This window comes from Oratosquilla oratoria, chromosome 43, assembly GCF_046742065.1.
Source record: "Oratosquilla oratoria isolate Oo_2021 chromosome 43, ASM4674206v1, whole genome shotgun sequence".
Taxonomy (NCBI): Eukaryota; Metazoa; Arthropoda; class Malacostraca; order Stomatopoda; family Squillidae; genus Oratosquilla; species Oratosquilla oratoria.
Genome location: NC_134819.1, coordinates 33,879,656 through 33,894,655, shown reverse-complemented (window position 1 = coordinate 33,894,655; position 15,000 = coordinate 33,879,656). Strand labels below are relative to the sequence as shown.

The 15,000-nt window shown below is 38.6% G+C and overlaps 1 long non-coding RNA gene across 1 annotated transcript in view; it reads left to right on the top strand.

Annotated features, from left to right (window-relative positions):
* The window catches only part of LOC143021848 (uncharacterized), a 243,159-nt gene that overhangs the window by 68,922 nt on the left and 159,237 nt on the right, over positions 1-15,000 (top strand). The window contains exon 2 of the long non-coding RNA XR_012966012.1: positions 13,296-13,393. This is a non-coding gene — a long non-coding RNA (uncharacterized LOC143021848). The remainder of the gene's footprint in view (positions 1-13,295; positions 13,394-15,000) is intronic.

Sequence of the window (15,000 nt, the reverse complement as noted above, 5' to 3'; positions counted from 1 at the left end):
TTACTATAAATACACATTGTTCTGTACTTTGTAACTCATATCTGCCGAAGAGGATCACAGTAAGTGATCGAAATATACAGATCTCTATATCTTCGCTTATTCTTCTCCGAAAGTGGGTCATCAGTATTATATATATATATATAATATATATATATATATATACTGTGTATATATATATATATATATATATATATATTGCAGAAACCACACGGAAATTAAAGTTGGAATACTGAACGTTTTCTTCTATTACTACATGCTCAGAATACTGAGGATGTCGTAATAGACGAAAACGTTCAGTATTCCGACTTTAATTTCCCTGTGGTTTCTGCAATATCTTGTCATCACGCGTTATTGTGATTTTTTTGCAATATATATATGTATATAATATATATATATATATATATATGTATATAATATATATATATATATATTATGTGTATATATATACGTATATACAGTATATGCATATATATGTATATATATATGTATGTATATATATGTGTGTACATATATGTATATATATATATATGTATGTATATATATATATAATATATATATATGTGTGTGTTGGAGAACTTCTAGAACACTTCTAGAACAACGCAGTCTCCTATGCACATGCATTACACCACCACGGGTGTAAAATAGTAGTCATGACCTGACGTACACCAAGGGTCAAGCGTCGCGGTCAAGTCTATTGTCCTGAGACTCTAGATTATCGGGGTCTTGGCCTCAGACGCGCAGCAGCTGTCACCAAACCCTTGTTTCCTGCTAACGAAGATATTGCCACTTCGACAATAAATTTCCACAAGGTTATTATTCTCTCCAGTTCACATTCGGACACATATATATAAATGGTACAAAGTGATGTATCATCATTTCTTGTTAGCCCTGTATGTAAATTAAATAATTTTGATGTCAAGTCTTGCTGAAAACAGCGATCATGTAAATATTTTTCCTTGTCGGCAGCCTTGTCGGATTGATGTATATAATGAACCATTCCTCTTCGGAGAGCGGGAGATATTCACTCGAATAAAGACAAGAAACAAGACTTGTTTTCCACGCCTCCAGAGAGGCCGCTACCACTCGAACGCTGAACAACACCATCCAACATACACACACACACACACACACACACACACACATATATATATATATATATATGTATATATATATGTGTGTGTGTGTGTAAATATATACATGTATACACATTCATATATATATATATATGTGTGTGTGTGTAAATATATATATATATATATATGTATATATATGATATACATATATACATGTATATACATATATATATATATTTACATACTTATATATACATATATATGTATGATCACTGTTAACCCACTATCGGAGAAATAATAACGGAAAGTACAGAAAAACTGCATATTTCGACTACTCTCTGTAGTCCTCTTCAGCAGAATGCTTACATAAGGTTAAGGTACAAGTATATATGAAGAAATGAGGGGTACATAGAAGGGGATGAGGAAAGTGTGGGGGGGGGCTCAGGTCACATGCCCTTGAAATGGTCGGGTCAAAGTAGGACAAGGGGTGATATTTTGTCCAACCGCTTTAGACATGATCTTGTTGACCGCTAACTTGGTAATACAATCTGGGGGCCACTGGCCTTTAGAGGTATTAAAGTTAGGATAATGTTTTATTAGAGAAGATTCTACAATTTTTCTTCTATAGCTACAGTGTGATTTATAAATTACACAGGGGAACACTTTTTCAGTAACTTTGAGTTGCATTAGATATTTTAACGGATTTTGAAAGAGTTTTAGGCGCTGATTTCAAATCTGAAATTAGTTTTTCTCTACAAGCTCTAGTTTGTATGCAATTTGAGGTTAATGAAATTGTACATATGTGAACTTGCGTAAACCATGTATAAGCATTTTAACGTCCATATATATAGATAGCTTCTAATATTTTGATCATTCTTCTTTTGTTTCAGTTCAAACATGGCTTCCAGAATGAGACATCATTGCAGAAACAAGCCTGATGCCTTCTGCTACATATGTGGATGCTACACACTCAATCGTCAGAGACGTAACATATTTTGAAGTTCATCTTGGTGATCAAGACAAGCAATGGGCTCCTCATGTTGTGTGCCACAATTGTGAGGAAATGCTTCGAGACTGGACCAAAGGAAAACGCAAAGGTCTGCCTTTTGGAGTTCCAATGATTTGGCGCGAACCCACCAACCATGTAACTGACTGTTATTTCTGCATGGTAAACACAACGGGTGTTGGGAAGAAAAACCGACATAAGATTACGTATCCGAACATTCCCTCAGCTATTCGGCCTGTTCCGCACTCTGAAGAAGTACCTGTTCCAGTTTTCAAAGGCTTGCCTTCATTGGACGATAAAGACATTGGACATGATACAAGCCAGCAAGACAGTTGTGACAGTGAATTGTCAGAAAAGTGTTCACAATCGGAGGACTGTTCTTCAGACACTGAACCTTTCCCCGTCCCTAAGCCTCTTCCCCAGGCTGAACTGAATGATTTAGTGCGGGATTTAGGTCTTTCAAAGCAAGCAGCAGAGCTTTTGGCATCAAGATTACAAGGCAGAAATCTTGTTGATCACTCTGTTAAAGTATCATATTTCAGAAAGCGTGACCAGCTTTTTGTGACCTTCTTTTCAAAAGACAGACAGTTTGTTTACTGCCATGACATCCCAGGGCTTCTCAAAGAACTGGGTGTACCTTACTATAGTCCTGCTGAATGGAGACTCTTTTTAGACAGTTCAAAACGCAGTCTAAAGTGTGTTCTTTTACATAATGGCAATGTTTATGGAGCAGTACCTGTCGGTCACTCAGTGCATTTGCGGGAAGACTATGATGATATGAGAATGGTCATGGACTTATTAAAGTATCATGAGCACAATTGGATAATTTTTGTAGACTTAAAGATGGTCAACTTTCTTCTTGAACAACAGAAAGGTTTCACCAAGTTTCCATGTTTCCTCTGTATGTGGGACAGCCGAGCACGAGACAGACATTGGGTCCAGAAGGACTGGCCTATTCGTGACACCCTTGAAGCAGGCATGCCAAATATCATACAAGACCCAATTGTAAACAGAGATAAGATCATCTTTCCTCCTCTTCACATCAAATTAGGTTTGATGAAACAATTTGTCAAGGCACTGGAAACCGAAGGTGAATGTTTCCAACACATCATCACAGCTTTACCAGGGTTATCATTTGAGAAGATCAAAGCAGGCGTGTTTGATGGCCCACAGATTCGAACCCTAATTCGTGATGATCAGTTTGTTGCTAAGATGACCGCTTTAGAAAGGGCAGCATGGTTATCCTTTGTGGCAGTCGTTCAGAACTTCCTTGGAAACAATAAGGCGGAGAACTACAGTGAACTTGTGAACAGAATGCTCCTCGCTTTTCGTGATCTCGGGTGCAACATGAGCATCAAGCTTCATTTTTTTGAACAGCCACCTTGATCAGTTCCCTGACAACCTGGGGGCTGTGAGTGACGAACAAGGAGAACGATTCCACCAAGACCTAAAGATCATGGAAGAACGCTACCAAGGGCGCTGGGACAAAAGTATGATGGCTGACTACTGCTGGAGCATTAAACGAAATTGCCCAGATGAAATGTACAAACGCAAAAGTTACAAACGCAAATTCCTGCCTGAAAAAATACACAAAGAAATTGATAAGCTTCCATCAGCTGTGGTGATGTTCTGAAGGATGCTAATCTAACTTTGGGATAGATGTTCTGTTAATGTTCTGTTTCTTTTGCCTTAATAAATGTACAGAAATGGCTTTCATACTGTTTTAAGATTCAAGTGAACAAAAGAATTGTGGCTGATATTGCAATTTCCTATAATAACGAAAATTTAAAAAATAAATAAAAATGTCAAATTGCATAAAATCTGTAGCTTGCAGACAAAACCCGACTTCAGATTTGAAATCAGCACACTCAAGTTGACTATAGAAAAGTCTTTTTTTAAATGCAACAAAATGAGTGTTCCCCAGTGTTATTGATTCATTATTCCAATCTAATCTATGGTCTTTTTGGCTGGCATGAAGGAACACAGCGGAGTTAACTTGTCCATATTTTATGGAGTTTTTATGTTCCTTTAATCTCGTGGACAAATTCCTGCCAGTCTGGCCCCAGTACACATCATCACAGTCTTTACACGGCAATTTATATACCCCGGAGTTTTGGTCCACATTATCCCTCCGGTGTACATTAACTACCTTTCTAAAAATGCTGTTTGGATAATTGTAAATAAATTTGATTTGATTATTAGGTAGAAGTTTGGAGACCGAGTTGATAGAATCATTAAATGGTACAATGATGTTATTGTTACCCCATTTAAACTTCTCCCTGGAGTTACTTGGCTTATAAAAGTTGGATTTGGCTTTATGTATATATATGTATATGTATATATATGTATATATATATATGTATATATATATGTATATACATATACATATATAATATATATATATATATATATATATATACATATATGTATGTAAATAATGAAGGTGGAAACAGAAGTCACGGGTCTAGGTCCGACTTTCTGAGTTTATTCCTGGCCGGTTCCGCTCTATGCTTCTTCAGAAAAAACACAGAGCGAAACCGGTCAGGAATAAATTCAGAAACTCGGAACTAGACCCGTGACTTTTTTTTCCACCTTCATCAACTTGTGTCATTGTACCAGCATATATGTATATATATATATATATATAAATACATATATATATACATATATATATATATATATACAGTATATATATATACCTGAAGAGAATCGCCATTGGAGGCGAATGTCAACTCAAAGAATTTCCTACAGTTGTCCCGGTGGTATGGCCTAGCGTCAATGATGGCCCTGGTATGAGTCCCGTGGCAACTGTTGGAAATCATATATATATATATATATATATATATATATATATATATATATATATATATATATATATATATATATATATACATACATATACATATATATGTCCAACTTGGAAGTTGATGTAACTCCTGAAGAACTAAGGCGATTGCTAACTGCCGTCGGGAGTTAGATCAACATCGAAGTTGGATACTTTTAAAGCTCCTTTAGCTCAGTCGGTAGAGCTTTGCCCTGGCGTCACATAAGGCCCCGGCTCGAATCTTGGAGTGACCGTCGGAATTATTTAATTTGACATATGCTGTCAATGGGGATTCTATTCAGGTATTACAACACCGAAAGCCCATCAAGGATTCGTACCAGACACTGGCTATGAGTTGAGCTCAAGTTTCCGTTAAATTAAGTTAGGACGGCAGTTAGTAGTGGACTTAGTTCTTCGGGAGTTAGATCAACTTCCAAGTTGGAGACTTTTAGAGCTTCTTTAACTCAGTCGGTAGAGCTTTGGCTTTGCGTCAAGCAAGGACCCGATAGAATCCCGGGGCGATTGTCGGAATTATCATATATGTACTATATATATATATATATATATATATATATATATATATATATATAATATATGTATATATATATGTATATATATTATATATATATGTATATATACATATAATATATATATACTATGGATGGAATGTGGAACGTGAGAAGAATGAGGAATTGATCCTTTTGGAGAAAGAGGGGGTGTAAGCGAGTAAGACGAAATTTGCCATCGCGATACGAGGAGAGAAAAGAAAGAGAGAGACGGAGGAGAGGAGAGCAAAGAGTGAGGAAGGGAAAGAGGGCTGGAGGGTCGGCGTCTGGAAAATTCGAGTTGGTTAGAATCCTAGAGTCTTAAAAGTTGGGAGTCTGGGGTGGGGGTCCTGAGAGGGAGAAATGACCTCAGGTCTTTCGAGTTCGTGGGAAGCGTTGTGGTGTCTCGAGGTCCCTGAGGAAGTTTCTTGAGAGACCCTGAGGTCTTGCAAGAAGACTTCCGCACTCTTGGAGTCTCTTGGGGCTCAAAGCCAAGTCATTAGCAAGTCTTATCACGCCCTTGCTGTATTCATAGAAGAACGGTGTTATTTGCTTCCTTCAGGTTTTTGTTTGAGGAGTGGTCCTCGGGTGCTTGGGCAGAAGGACACCAAGCACTGGTTACAAACTTACATTTGTGAAATGTTGCCTCCAATTTTCCCCACTTTGGCTCTTGCTCAGTTTAGAGCCACCCAGCCTTTCCTGTTGAGAGTTGTTCCGGAGCCTCACGATAACCGGCAACTCTTCCTGGGTCTCTGTGTTGGTCTCTGGGAAAGAAACGCTGGGTTTTTGTTGTTGTGGTGATGGAGGAGGATGTAAATAATCAAGATTAATTAAGAGAGTATTAGAGCCGGTCTAGGGGGGGGGGGCAAGTGTCAGCCCACTGGGGCTGCACCTTCAGAAGGAGATGAGGTTGATGGGATTTGAACACAAGAGAGGGGGAGATGAACCACTCTGACGTTCGGCTTGTAGGACCATGACAAGCTGGTATATATATATATATATATATATATATATTATATATATATATATATATATATATATATATATATACAGTATATATATTTTTATATATATTGGTCCTTTTTTATATATTCTGGCGGCCAGTATGTTGTTTTATTCAGATAAGGGAAGTATCCTTCCCACGTTACACGTGTGTGATTCACCATGGTATTGGATCACGTGTTGGAGTCGTGATCGACAGCTATTACCCTCTCGGATGAGAGCTCAGAGTTCATATATGACCAATCTAAGGGTAATGCTGTAACCTTACACCCACCCACACACACCCAACTCTCTGCCCACGAGAGTTGGAGTAACGACTCGTAGCGGAGAGATACTGATTTTTTTTTTTTTAGCCCTAGACGGGATTCGAACCCAGACCGCCGGAGTGGTGTCCGGAAACTCTACCATTGCGCCATCGAGTCGTGTGTGTATGTGTATGTGTGTGTGTGTGTGTGTGTAACACCTTCTAGATGACACCCTTTTCGTCTTTTTTCTAGTTAACGCTAGGTTATTTTATTTAAACTATGTTTTTTCTTGCTAGCGCCAAACGAGTTTATCGTAGATAGCACTAGACGCTTCTGTTCTAGAAAACTATAGAATAAATTTGTTCAAATTATGGGAAAATTTCGGTGAACAGATTATGGGCCGAAGAAAAAAAAAAAAAAAAAAAAATCACGCGAATGAAAAGAACTTTGCCAATGTGGAGAGCAAATTGGTATAGTAAACGAGAAAATCATCGCCCGAGATTACCCAATTGGTGGAAATGATAAAGGAAAAGAAAAGAAAATGGGGAATGAAAAATGGGAAATTTGCATTATGAGAAAACCAAATTGGCAATTAAAGCGAAGATATAGTCGTCAGTGGTGTACGATAGAAATAGATTATGATAAGAAATAGAGTGAAAAAATAGGATAGAATAAAATAAGAAAAAATAAATTAGAATGAAAATTAAACTAAACTAGACTGGTATGAAATACAGCAAACTAAATCAATAAAAAAAAAGAAATAAGCGAAATAAAGCAAAAAGAAAATTAATAAAAAATTAGACAAAATTAAGATAAGTTGATATTGAATATAATTAGATGAAATTGAAATGAGATAAAACAAAATTGAATAAGATAAAAAATAAGATAGAAAACGGACTCTGGAATGAAGTATTTTGCTTATGTAATGTACGAAACAACGATTACCGTATTAACGAAAAAATATATACATATATATGTAATGACGCCCGACATAAAAAAGTGCTTAATAGATTACCCAACTTGGCGTGTTGGTACCAATTGTCATATGTATATAAAAAAAAGTCAAACTATAGTATCGTAAATATCGGCCGTATGTCCTCTCTGCATACGGCCCATAATAGGAGGCACGGTCCTCGTTTTCATCTAAGCTTGTGACCCTAAGCAAGGGAGTTCCTCTGTGTCGTCATCGTAATCGTCTTCGTCATCGTTGTCGTCGTCGTCGTCTTCGTTCTCGACGTCGACGTCGTCGTCATCGTCGTCCTCTTCAAAGACGAAACTTTCGTGCTTGAGGTTCTCAGGCGACACGAGGGTGACCGGAGGTGTAGAGGAGGTGGAGGAGGAAGAGGGAGAGGAGGTGGAAGAGGAAGAGGGAGAGGAGGGGGAGATACATAGGAAGGGAAGGTGGACAGGAGTAGGAAGTGGAAAGGAGGGGGAAGTCGTGGAGGAGGTGAAGGAGGAGAAGGGGGAAGAGGAGGAGGAAGAGAGAGGGGAGGGAGAGGTAGATAGGAAGAGAAGGTGGAGAAGAGTGAGAGGTGGAGAGGAGGGGTGGTGGTGGGGGGTGAAGAGGAGGAAGATAATTAGAAAAGGTGGAGAGGAGGAAGTGAAGAGTAGAAAGATGAGGGGGAGAAGGAAGAAGGGGTGATGGAGAAGGATCTAGGAGTAAGAAGTGGAGGAGGAGGAGGAGAAGGAGGAGTGGACGTGTTTGTTGGAATGTTTTGCTCTTTGACTGGGGAGTTATTAAAAAAATATTTTTCATATTTCAGTGCAAAGATTTCCACTCGACTGAATAAACTCACCTGGCTGACAAATTAGAAGATTCTGTCGCCGCCGTTTCATCAATTTTCTGAGACCGTTTGGTTTGGTTTGGTTAGGCTAGGTTAGGTTTTGTTTTGTTTGGTTAGATTTGATTTGGTTTGGTTTGGTTACGTTTGGTTTGTTTAAGTTAGGTTAGATTAGGTTGAACGATCTCAAGCTGCATTAGTTAGATTAGATTAAATTAGAATACTCCAAGACAGGTACCGCAAAATATTGGATGGATTTTTCAAAATACCACCAAACCATCTCCAACACCGATCAAAAATGGCGATGTACCGATCTAGCGTTATCCTTTTCTCAACTGGCGATATTATAACTTTGCTTCAGCGTCTTGTCTTAGCCAGTAGAAAATCAATGAATCGTGTTACCGGGAACGAAGAGTTCATGGAGACATTTTGTTTTTAACTTTAGTTTACCGTCAGACGATCTTGATTTGATGCTACGCTCCTCGGAGGGTTTTTGGAGAATGGTTAAGAAGGAAGTGAAAGAAGAGGAACCCACGGTTCCATGGCTGAGGTCTCAATAATGTACATATGTTGTTCGTTCCCAACACTATGCAACAGCTGAAAAGCAATCCAGACAGATTAAAAAAACTCTCAGTTGAATCAAGAACCAATGTGCTATTATATATCATATTCGTTATACATACGTAAGTATATATATTTTTTAATATTGAATATAAAATACCTATAATTACTAATTTACTATATCATATTCGTTATATATACATACATAAATATATGTATATTTTAATATTGAATATAAAATACCTATAATTACCAATCTACTATATCATATTCGTTATATATACATATATAAGTATATATATTTAATATTGACTATAAAATACCTATAATTACTAATTTACTATATCATATTCATTATGTTTATACATAAGTATATATATACTTTTTAATATTGACTATAAAATATCTGTAATTTCTAATTTGTTTAAAGCTACCCATCAATCTCAAAGACTCTATTAAGGGGAGTGTGAATCGGCAAGTCAGTCGGCCGGCGCAATAGGTTGAGGCTAGAAGGTTCTGCCGTGTTTGTCTCAGACCAGAAGACACACTTCGTCCAGATTTGCTTCTGTAATGCCCCTGGATGGCCGGCCGCTCGTCTTCGCTAATTCCTTTAGCAGTGGGGCTTTTCAGGAATGACTGTTTTCTCTATTGTTAACGATCGTATTTTTTTTTTCAGCTAGGTTGTTGTGTCGTGATTGTGTAGGATCACTCTACATTTCCCCCCCTGTCTTGTTTATGGGTTTCTAATACTCTGTTTATCCTCGATTTGGATAGTCTTTCCTGTTCCAACTTGTGCGTTTTTATACAGGCACAGATACAGGCACTCCCTATCCCTTCACATACATTTATGACTATGTGTTTGTTTTTTCGTTTATATTCATGTTTGTTTATTCATGTGTATGTTCTTGTTTATGTTTCCTATAGACAAGTTTCACAAACAAGTCTAAATGGGATACGTACAAAGTTATAGTGCAACAGGCACTTAATGCCAATAATGCACAAATTAGATCAGGTTAGGATTTTGGGTTTAATAGGCGAATTTTAGGTTTAGATATTGATGTCTACGAGGGTAGTTCCAAAAGTAATGCCTCCTATTTTTTCACTCGTAACTCAAAACGTTGAAGAGCTACGAAGATGGGAGTGACCTCATTAAAACGAGCGGACATTTTTGCTCCAGAATTCGTTTCTCTACATAATCTACCCCCCTACCCCCCACTTTCGCCAACGATTAGCAAGGGCCTGTGCATGGCCGTCCGGAGCGCAGTTTGCCACTCACATCTGTCGCCGCTCTGGAATCAACGAACCCATCTCTTAACAGTGCTGACGTTAACTGCCTCGGCTCCGTAAACGTTCACCAAGTGTCCGTGAATGTCGAATGGTTCCCCTTCTTCTGCGTTGAGGAATTCAATGACGCATCTTTGCTTCTGACGTACATCCATGACAGGGATTATTTTATTAGACTCTCACACCGTTAATATTCTCAACAGAAAGATGAAATATTCAGTTTATGTGCGCAAAGGTTCAGTTATTATAACAACACCATAAATAATCCCTACAGATTCCTTGGTGCATAATGATAAAATGGGAGGCATTACTTTTTGAACTACCCTCGTATTAGGTGATTTCAGAGTCTAGAAACCCTTTCGAAGCTTCTCGTTGTTTTCTTCAACTTGATGTGGTTGAAACTAGAATTGGTTCCCAAACTTTTTTTTTTTAGTTTTACAATTGTACGTACTAAGTTAACCTTAATCCTAATGCCGGGTACCGTAATGTTTTCTTGATTTTATTTTATTTTATTTTATTTTCAATTTTTTTGTCAGCCCTCCATTACTCCCGAAAATTTGTTACCTCCCCCCCAGGGGGTAATTTACCCACAGTTTGGGAACCACTGTTTACTAGATGGTTTTAGTCAGGTATCGTATGACCTCGCAATGGATTCATGATAAGTTGTGATGGTCTTTATGTTGGTGAGGTACTCGTATGTGTTAACTTGGATCTGGATGCCGCTCCTCCTAGACGATCTCATTCAGTTTAGAGTCTTTTATTATTTGTATATTTATCTATTATTTGCTAGATTTTCATTTATTATAATTTATCTGTCAATTTATTATTATTTACTATTTACCTGCTTGTTTATTATTTAACTATATGCATTTATTTATTTCATTATTATTTACATTATCCTCAATCCCTCCTCTGACCCTGCCACAAGCGCAGTGTCGTCCGCAAACAACAGCTGGCTCACCTCCCACTTTTCTCCATTTTCTTTAACCATCTCCAATCCCTGACTCACTACCCTAGCATTCACCTCTCGCACCACCCCATCCATGTATAAGTTGAAAAGCCAGGGCGACATAACGCATCCTTGACGAAGTCCCACCTTTACTTCAAACCACTCACTCTCTCCATTTCTAATCCTAACACATGCTCTACTACTCTCATAAAAACTCTTGACAGCTCCCAAAAGCTTTCCTCCTATCCCATAAATCTACATAACCTGCTGGTGGCAGAGTTTGGGAGAGTATGTGATAGAAGAAAGCTGAAGATAAATGTGGGTAAAAGTAAGGTGATGAGATGTACAAGGGGTGAAAGTGGCAGTAGACTGGAAGTGAACATTAAGGGAGAGCGACTGGAGGAAGTGGATAGTTTTAGATACTTGGGTGCAAGTGTAGCAGGAAAAGGTGGAGTGAAGGTGGAGGTAGAATGTAGATTGAGAGAAGCGAGTAAATGCCTTGGTGGTTTAAAGAGTGTAATGAGGAATAGACATTTGGGAATGGATGCGAAGAGGAGACTGTATGAAGGAGTGATTGTGCCAACAGCACTGTATGGGGCAGAAACGTGGAACATAAGAGAAGAAGAGAGAAGGAGTTTGAATGTGTTTGAGATGAGGTGTCTGAGAAGTATGGTGGGGGTTACTAGGCTAGATAGAGTGAGAAATGAGGAGGTGAGGAGGAGAACAGGGGAGAAAAAGGATTTGGGAGATAGGGTTGATGAAAGAATATTAGGATGGTTTGGACACATGGAAAGAATGAGTGAAGAAAGACTAGTAAAAGAGGTATGGAAGGCAGATGTGGAGGGAGTGAACATGAGGGGACGTCCTAGGATGAGGTGGATGGATGGGGTGAAGGGGGCTTTGGGGAAGAGGGGAATGTCTGTTGAGGAAGGAAGGGAGAGGACGGAAGACAGAGGTGAGTGGAGAATGGTTGTATATGGATGATGTTGTGACTGCATGAGGAGGAATGGGCGGGGGGGTGGGGGGTGGGGTAGTATGTGTGAGTAAATTTTGACGCAGCCCGAAGGGATTTCTCCCCGTCCTCGCCTTATATGCAAAGGGGGACGGAGAGGGGGGGTCGCCGATTAAATGAAGCGGCCTTGCTGTGGATGTACTGTGTCTTGCGACACTGCTTCTGACCCAGGGCGGTGGGCAGGGTGCAGCGATGACCCGTCATCCAGGAGGTGCTCAGATGAGAGGAAGGGTGGGAGGGGTGTGGAGTGTATTTAGGGATGAAATGGGTGGGAGTGTTTTTATGCCTTTCCCTTTTTGGCTACCTCCCTTGGAAGGGGGAAAAAGCCTTGGTATATGTATGTATGTATTTACAGTATTATAGTTTTTATTTTATTTTATCTGTAATATATATATATATATATATATATATATTTTTTTTCGCATCCGACCTAGTTATGGACCAAAAGGTCTCCTGTCGTGATTCTAAACCTGGGGGTACGAGACATGATAGCCAGTGCAACGGTACTGTATATTTACCATGAGAAAGCATAACGCACATTCATTGTATTCAACTAATTAATATTTTTAACTTGAAATAGAATTTTTTCTTTTGTTCATATCTAATAATTTATCGATAAAGTTTGTATCATTAATCCTTTTCGTATATTTGCATTGTATTTATAGTGGATGGGGATATGTTTTTTGAGATAATAAAGGGATACGGGCACTGAGAAAGGTTAAGAACCTCTGGTCTATAGGGATAAATGGTGCGGCTTTGGCACCCAAGTCAGAACCTTGGAAGAGTCTTTCTCGGGCGAAAGTTTGTCATCACGTGCACCCAGCCAGCGGAATTCGCCAAGTTAAATGCGGTGCCCAAGGAGTTTTCTTTTGGTGGAGTTTTATTTTAGTGTATTCTGTTCCTTTCCGAAAAATGGTCACGTTTTTGGGTCTGTTCTGTCTTTAAGAAATTTTGAGTCTGGAGAAGTTTTATTTATTTGTGACGAATCACGCACTCTCTCTCTTCCATGTTAGGTCGATGGGATACATGAGTGGCTTCCCTGTGCCTGAAATTGCCACCTATGCCCTCCTTGTTTGGACAGCCCTGCCAAGTAACAGTCATCAATAGCTAGGTAAGTATAATAATGTAAATTACTAGTCATCTTTAGTTAGATACAGCACGAAAATATTGTGAATAATATTGAGAAACAAGTAGAAAGAGAAAGAAGAGATAGAGAAAAAAGAAAAAGAAAAAGAGAAAGAGAGAAAGGAACATAAGGAAAGAGAGAGAAAGAGAGAAAAGAAAGAAAGGAAGAGAAAGAGAAATAGAGAAAGAAAGAGCAAGAAAGACAGAAAAAAGAAAAACAAAAAGATAGAGAAAAACAAATCTACGGCTAGAGACGCCTGCGTTCTAGCATTGCACCTGAATTGTCTGAGGAATGAGATAGCTGGTTGAAAAGAAAGGGGGAAATGTGTGTATATATATATATATATGTATATGTATATATTTATATGTATATATGTATATGTATATATGTATATGTATATATACATGTGCATGTATATATATATATGTATATATACAGGTATATGTATATATATATGTATATATATATATGTATATGTACCTACTGCTCTGGCGCCAAGAGGCTCCCAAGTCAGTGCCCTAGACCGCTCAGCTATCGATGGTTAGAACTCTTCCAACTCGAAGCGCTACTGGCTTCCGAGATTTAGGAAAGACCACTCTCTGTGGCCCCATATTCCTATTTTCACAGAAGAGCCAACCACACTCGTAGCAGGGGTTAAGGACCGGAACAAATCCCTTTCACGCTATCGTCCTTGGTTACAAGGACGATGGCGTGAAAGTGATTTGTTCCTGGATGAAATTAATTACATTTTTGACATTTTCAAAAAATTATATTACCCAACAGGCTTTTTATATAGAAACAAAGAAAAGGTGTTACAAATAAGAAATAGGGGTGGCAAAAGTAAAGAGGCTAATGATGAGAACCGTGGGTATCTGTCCGTACCCAACTCCAAGTGCTCAAATGTCATAGAACAAAATCTCACCAAGGCAGGCCTGAAACTGGCATTTAGCACGGGAGTAAAAATAGGCGACGTTGTGAGAAATAAAATTAGAACCAAAATCAAAGACGAAGATAAATGTCTAGTTTACAGAATTCCTTGCAAAAGCTGCCCCGCTAGTTACTATGGCGAAACTAGCAGAGGAATTCACAAGCGGACGATTGAACACAAAAATGACATCAAAGCCCACCGGACATCCAACTCATTAGTGGTACACATCGACAACTTTGGCCACCTGCCGGATTGGGAAAAAACAGAGGTGCTCCATAATGGACTTAACAAAAAGGAAAGGAGGACAATTGAGGCAGCGTATATTACCTCACTCCCATGTAGCAATCATCGGGACGGTTTTGTCAAGTTGGCGAGGGTAGCAAGCGGCCTAATTATCCACGAGGCAAGACGAAAGCGAGATGGCAACAACATTGAACGGGGAGGAACGGGATAAGCTGTGCGATTATATAAGTTGTCGTTGTCTTATTTGTGTATACTCTGAAGAAGTCCTATTTGGATGAAACGTCAGAAATAAAACTTCAACGGATTCTTGGCGTTTAAACTCACCACCCTACCACTCATATACATATACATACATACATATATATATATATATATATATATATATATATATATAATATATAATGTATATATATACATATAT